The sequence below is a fragment of the Eptesicus fuscus genome, chromosome 20 (assembly GCF_027574615.1).
Source record: "Eptesicus fuscus isolate TK198812 chromosome 20, DD_ASM_mEF_20220401, whole genome shotgun sequence".
Taxonomy (NCBI): Eukaryota; Metazoa; Chordata; class Mammalia; order Chiroptera; family Vespertilionidae; genus Eptesicus; species Eptesicus fuscus.
This window is the reverse complement of record NC_072492.1, coordinates 44,582,064-44,588,906: the sequence shown is the minus strand read 5'-3', so window position 1 is coordinate 44,588,906 and position 6,843 is coordinate 44,582,064.

Here is a 6,843-nt window from a genome sequence, read left to right as displayed (position 1 = left end):
CACAGTTCAAACCCGTGTTGTTCAAGTGTCAACTATACTTCCTTGTAGAACCCATGTATGAACTATTGGTAAAATATAATATAAGTAATACTAGTTCATGTTATATTTTAGCCAGATGAATGAAAGTATTAACTTTGCCAAAGCTAATATATTGGGAGTTTGATAATGGCAAAAACAGAAGAATTGGAATTACTTTAAATAGCCAAACCCTTTCGTGAAATTATTAACTATTTAAAATAGACAAAATTTAGTGGACTTTTAGCTCTACTGTGTAATGAGACATCTGTGATTTTAGACTCTAGGTACAAGACTGATATTTTCCTCCACTCCTTTGGTAACTGCTGTCTACATTCCTAAAGGTGCCCACTTTACCAGCTATCTCAGAGGTCTTCTAACTAATCCGAGCTGGCTCCGGGTTTCTGCCTGGATTTTACAACCCACAGCTAACTTATTTCTCCTTGTAAGGTTTATTTGGCTCTTGTCCTTAATCTTTTATTATTAAGTGACAGTCATTTGCCTCATGATACCACGCTTTTGGATTCTTCATCTGAGAATCTTACTTTTAGGACTTTAGTACCAAACTTAAGTACTGCATGATGAATACAATTCCAGACACACTTGAAAGAAAATCGTTACCTTTGTAGATAAGTTAATAATAGTACATTGCATTTACTAAACAAGCCATTGCTAAGTGGTGTCATAAATTTGAAGAGCTATCTTTTAGTGTCCGATATCCACATAAATACCCAGGGACTTGTCTTTGGGATGGGTGTTTGTAGCTATGCATTATCTTTAACAGTTACACTCACAGTGTAAAGAATAAAACTATTAATGGTTTACTAGGACAGTGACTGAAAAGGTAGTTTTCATACCCGGGAGGATGTGTTATTTTAAAGCAGAGCATGACTAATACAGAACACTACCTGTTTTTGCATATTGACTTGGTCACCTTCACTTTACCATCTGGGAAGTGTGATCAATGGAAAGGAAAAATACAAAGTGAAAGTTGAGATTATGCTGGTTATGTTCTTTTCTACTATGTTCAGCTTCTTTACTATTATTTTGTTCCTATAGGCATTTTATTTAAAAGATACTTGAATTATTTTTTTTAATTTTTACATAGAGCGAATATTTTGGTCATGAATTAAATTATTTGTAGGCATGTACTATTCCCTTTTTCACAGTAATACAATTTTTCCTATTCAGAAGTATAACTAATCCTTAGGAAAGCAAGGGTAAGTAGGGTGGGAAGAAAAGAAGACAGAAAGTAAAATATGAAATTTATGTTTATTTACAGTGTACTGTTCATCTTATAGAATACTAGAGGCCTGATGCACGAAATACGTGCAAGGGGCTCACCCCAGCGCGGCAGCTTTGTCCGGTCTAATTAGCATATTACGCTTTTATTATTATATATGTTACTTTATTTAAAAATACCTTAAATTACAGATCTCAAAATATTTTTATAGCCATGCAAATACATATAAATGCATATATTGGGCAAAGTTGGGAAAAAATTCATCACCTAGTTTATATTTTCTGTCCATAGTTACATTTTAAAAGTAAAGGCTGGACTTCGCTGATTGACTGTGGTTGCTGACTAATAAGGCAACCCTCTGTCTGCAGCACTTAGAAATCAAGCAGTTGGTAACAATTAAAAACATATGAGTAAGTGTACTTGACACTTCACTTTAAAAAAAAAAATCTTAATTTCCCCCCCCTCCCAGTTTGTTCTTAGAAAAAGGCTGTAGGTTTTCTTTAACAACATTTTTTCCTTTACATTGACGCAAGCTATCTTAAGCCAGTAGTTTGATTTTTATCATTAAAATAATTTTAGAATTATTTAATGCAACGATTTATTAGTAACTGTGTTTCAAACGGTGGGTTCTTTGGATAGGAACAACTATCAATTTTGGCCCTGTAAGATTTTATAATCTAATAGGTGGAAGATAGATCCTTATATAACTAACTTTGATATAATATGACAACTACTTCACTAGTGGTACTGACACTTTTATTGGAGCACAATTAATTCTGCCTAGGGTAATTGGTCATTGTTTTTATTGTTCTGTTGATAACACAATATTTCATTTTGATTGTATTCTGAATTTGATGAAATACCATTCTGTATTTTTATGTAATGCGTAAATAGGCATTAATTATTTAAAAAATAGAGATGCTTATCCTTAATGTATTTTTAATATTGCTAACATTGATTTTTTATTTTCTTTTCTGAAAGAACATATAACATAAATGAAAGAATTTATTCTTGGGTGGACAATTTTTATATCAGCTATTCTTATAAGGTAAAAGTTTACTTATTTTTTATTCGTAACATGTTGTATGTAAGTATCAATGATGCCCTTTAAGAAAAAAATTGATTATATTATTAGTAATAAGCTTTAAGAACTGAAAATTTAAGACAACCTTTATTTTGTATAAAATGAATTCTTTGTTATTTAGTATTGAGAAATGAAAATGAGTGGCTCATATTAAAAATGAAGAAAAACCTGGCCCTATAATTGTTAGTAATTTTGTTTTCAAGTACAGAGTAAATGTGTTTATTATATTTAACATATTAAATTATTTCCAAATATTTAATACTACTTACATACTTACCAACTTTCTTAGAATTTTTGAATAAATTTGGTTCTCTCAAACACTTAGGCCCTAACTATGTATAGTATGGTATCAGGTGGTTACTAGACTTACTGGTCTGATTACTTTGTGAGGTATGTAAATGTCTAATCACTGTGTTGTACACATGTATGTCAACTGCAATTGAAAAATAAAATTTTAAAAAAGATTATAAATTTAATGAACAACTTCTTCCCACGCATCTAAGCAACTCTTGCAACTCTATTGATTTTATTTTATCAAATCCTCACCCGAGGAGTTTTTCCATTGATTTTTAGAGAGAGTGGAAGAGAGAGGAAAAGACGGAAATATCAATGTGAGAGAAACACATCGATTGGTTGCCTCCTGTACCATCCTCGATCAGGGCCCGGTCCAGGGAAGAGAAAGGGGCCTGCAACTAAGGTACGTGCCCTTGACTGGAATCGAACTCGGGACCCTTCAGTCCTCAGGCCAACGCTCTATCCACTGAGCCATACCAGCCAAACCTTTTAAATTAAACAAATCAATTCTTTAACAATTTCAAGCATCTTCAAAATAGACAACATACAGAAAATTACATGTTAGAAGAAGGCCTACTACCACACTTGGATTAATATAGAATTCCCAAAAGTATCAATACAGTAATAGGAAGTAATTTTTATTTTTTTAATTTTTACATATATGCCTTTTCTAAGGTTACACATTTACCAGTAAAAGAGCCATCTTGGGTGACAGAAGATTACGCTTTGATAACTTGAGGTAAGAAATGAGTGCTGGATAGGTTGTTCAATTAATGATTGGAATTGATTAAGGGCTATCTGTGATGTAACTGTACCAACATAGCGTAAAACCCAGATCTTCCTTTAAAGAGTAAGCTGGCAGCTGCAGTCTGGCAGTTTCCGAGCATTTTCATCTGCTAACAGGTGATTATCTGTGTCATAAAAGTGACCCAAATAAACAGTTTTGTCATATTAGGGGAGGGGAAATGCAACATGATACAAAAGCAAATTCTCTTAAGCTATAAATGCAAAAATTGGATATGGTTGGAAGGAGGTCATCAAGAAGATGTGACTGCTGGTTGACCCTCGGCTGGACAAAAAGTTGGAGACTCCTCACTTGGTCCCTATCCTTGGAATGTACATTCTGCCCATTGTTCCCACAGTGAGAGCCATTTTCAAGGACACAGCCTGGAGAGAGCCCTGTGTTGTTGAGACCATCTGATGGTGTTCTGACCACTCACTTGAGACCTCTGTATAAAGATGCTGGCGGGTAGAGAGATCTGTTTGCAGTTGCCCAAGAGCAGTGTTGTAAGTAACTTCAGCCGACTTCATTATCAGAGAAAAAGTCTTATCCCAACTCATAGACTATCCCCGGGTGCCCTGTGGAACATTAAGTACAATGTAGGCATATTTCATGTATAAATTGATATTCATTTAGTCCTTGTTTTTCTTCAACAGCTGTCCTAAAGTATGCATGATGGAACAAGTAGTTCTCATAAAACCATGATATTAACAAACTTGAAATATATTGCATAATGTTCATGCCCTGTGATGTTCTTGATCTTAATGCAAAGAATGAGAAATTTAAATTTCCTGAAAATATCTGTTCTTTTTCTGCTATGCTTATCAATACTTACTCCTCCCCCCAATCAACTGGCTCTAGCATCCACTGCCTAGTACAGCTTTTCTCAACCTGCTGCTTTTGCTTACTTAAGAGCTTTTGTTCACTTCTGGCTTGCACTTCCCCCACGGCCTCCATTGTCCCTCCTGCCTCATTGCCTCCCTGTGCACATTGTGGAATCCACTGTATTTCCCAGTTCAGTTTCCAGAGAGCCAAAGTTTTTGATTGGTTTTGTCTCTATTTGAACTGAGCTTTTTAAAAAAATTGTTTCCAGAGAGGCAGGAAGAGAGAGAGAGAGAGAGAGAGAGAGAAGAGAGAGAGAGAGAATATGAATCATTGATTGGCTACCTCCTGCATGCCCCACACTGGGGATTGAGCCTGCAACCCAGGCAGGTGCCCTAATGGGGAATCGAACCGTGACCTCCTGGCCACGCTGGCTGGACTGAGCTGAGCTTTTTACAGTCAACAACACATAGGATGAAATGTGCTGTGGTCTCGTTTCCATGATACAAATTATGGTCAGCCTTTCATTAAGAACAGCCTGGAGCCTTCATCCCTCAAGAGGGCTGTTTTCCCATGAAAATCGTTAGCCCCATGCTTGTCATATTCCATAAAATCCATACATGGAGTTTAACCGACATAGTTCATGCCTTTGAACACAGATCCTCCTCCCATTGCAACACATGAAATTCTGGATAAAATAGAACAAAACCACTTTAACACCACCAGTAAGCTCCGGCTTGTGTTGTGTTGTGGCCCAGCAGGATATTGAACCTGGATATAAATCCCAAAGACTGAGACTGGGATCAGAGAAGGCATCTGAAGTTGACTGGGGGATGTGATGCACAGTACCCACTATTTGAAGAAGCTACCCTGGACACTGAACTTGAGAAAGAAAAGTCAGAGCGCCGCACTCAAGTGGTTGGGGATAGAATTTATACTAATTGAATGGGGTTCACGAATCCAGATGGAAAAAGTCAGCCTGTATTGTCAAATAGATGAAAGAGGGTAAGAGTTGTCGAGGCTGTGGAGAAAGGAACTCCTGTGTACTGTTAGAGGGGATGATGCAAATTGGTACATACTGGGAAAGAGTAGGAAGGGTCCTCAGAAAATTAAAAACAGAACTACCATATGTTCCAGCAATTCCATTACAGGGTATATCACCCAAGGAAATGAAAGCAGGACAGTGAAAAGATATCCGCATGCCCATGTTCACGGCAGCATTACTCATGATCGCCAAGGTGTGAAAACAACCTAGGCATCCTTTGGGAAATGAAGGGATCAAGGAGATAGAGCCACTGGCAGAGAAGTCAACCCGAAAGCCACGTCAGAAACAGCGGTGAGACAGACGGTAGGTTGGTGGAGGCAGAGGGCACAGGCAGTTGCTTACTTAGAAATCTTTGCAACAGGCAGTGTTTGAGGCAGAACAGTGCAAAATCCTGATGGAATGAACACAGAAGCACGTGCCATGAAAGAGCTGAGTAGGTAAAACATACGGTTGCAAGTAAAATGAATGGCCATTCTCATTGCCCAGAATTTTCAATGTCTCAATCCATTTGATTTTTTTAAACTGGTGAAATATAACCTAAAATTTTCTTGAAATAAACGAGGCATGCATATTAATATGAGCACTCATATGAAATATCTAGAATTGGCAAATTCATGGAGATGGAAAGTGGTTGAGTAGTTGCTAGGGGCAAGAAGAAGAAGAAGAAGAGGGGTAAATGGGGAAGTGATTGCTTAATGCTTACAAAATTTCCTGTAATGAAGTTTTGGAGCTAGATAGTGATGATGGTTGTGTAATGTGAATGTCATTAATGTCACTGACTTGTACACTTAAAATAGTTAAAATGGCAAATGGGTGAAAAAGGTAAAAGATAGATAAGGTCAATGATACCCAGACCCTTTGGAATTAAAAATCAATTCTGAAAATTTTTTATACATTTTATCCTTGAGCATTCTTTTTACTTACTCTTTGTTTTCCTCATTTAAAAATACCTGTTAGACATGTTCTGGACACCCTCATTATATCTTTCATATCCTTTAACATCTCAAATATTTTTCCATTTTATTCTCACTTTGCACTAAATTTTATATGATTTCTTCAGATATATTTATGGTTTAGTAATATTCTTTTCAGTTGTGTCTAATCTTCTATAAAACTTACCGACTAAATTTTTAAGCTTTATTAATCCTTTGTTAAATTCCTATAAATTCTAATGGGTTATTTTCCTATTAGTTTTTCTTTTCATTGTCTCCTGTTTTTCTTCTTTAATAATTTATATATTTTATAGTCTTTGGCATAATATTTTTTATTTGTTTTTTGAGGTTGGTAATAGTCCCATTATTTTTGTCTGCTGATGATCTTTCATAGTTAACTTTTGATTTTGAGCTTATCTGCTATATCTGTGTGCCTTGTATCCTTTATAGATTTCTTTTGTCATCTCTGTGGGGTTTCGGGATAATAGTGGTAATAAGAGGGAAAGGAGGAGGAAGAGGCATTTTGGCAACAAGTAATGTAGTTGTGATGTGTTTTATTCTTTGAGCTTTTACAATTTCCCAGGCACTGTTATATTAATCTTCCTTATATTAATGAACTTAATCCTC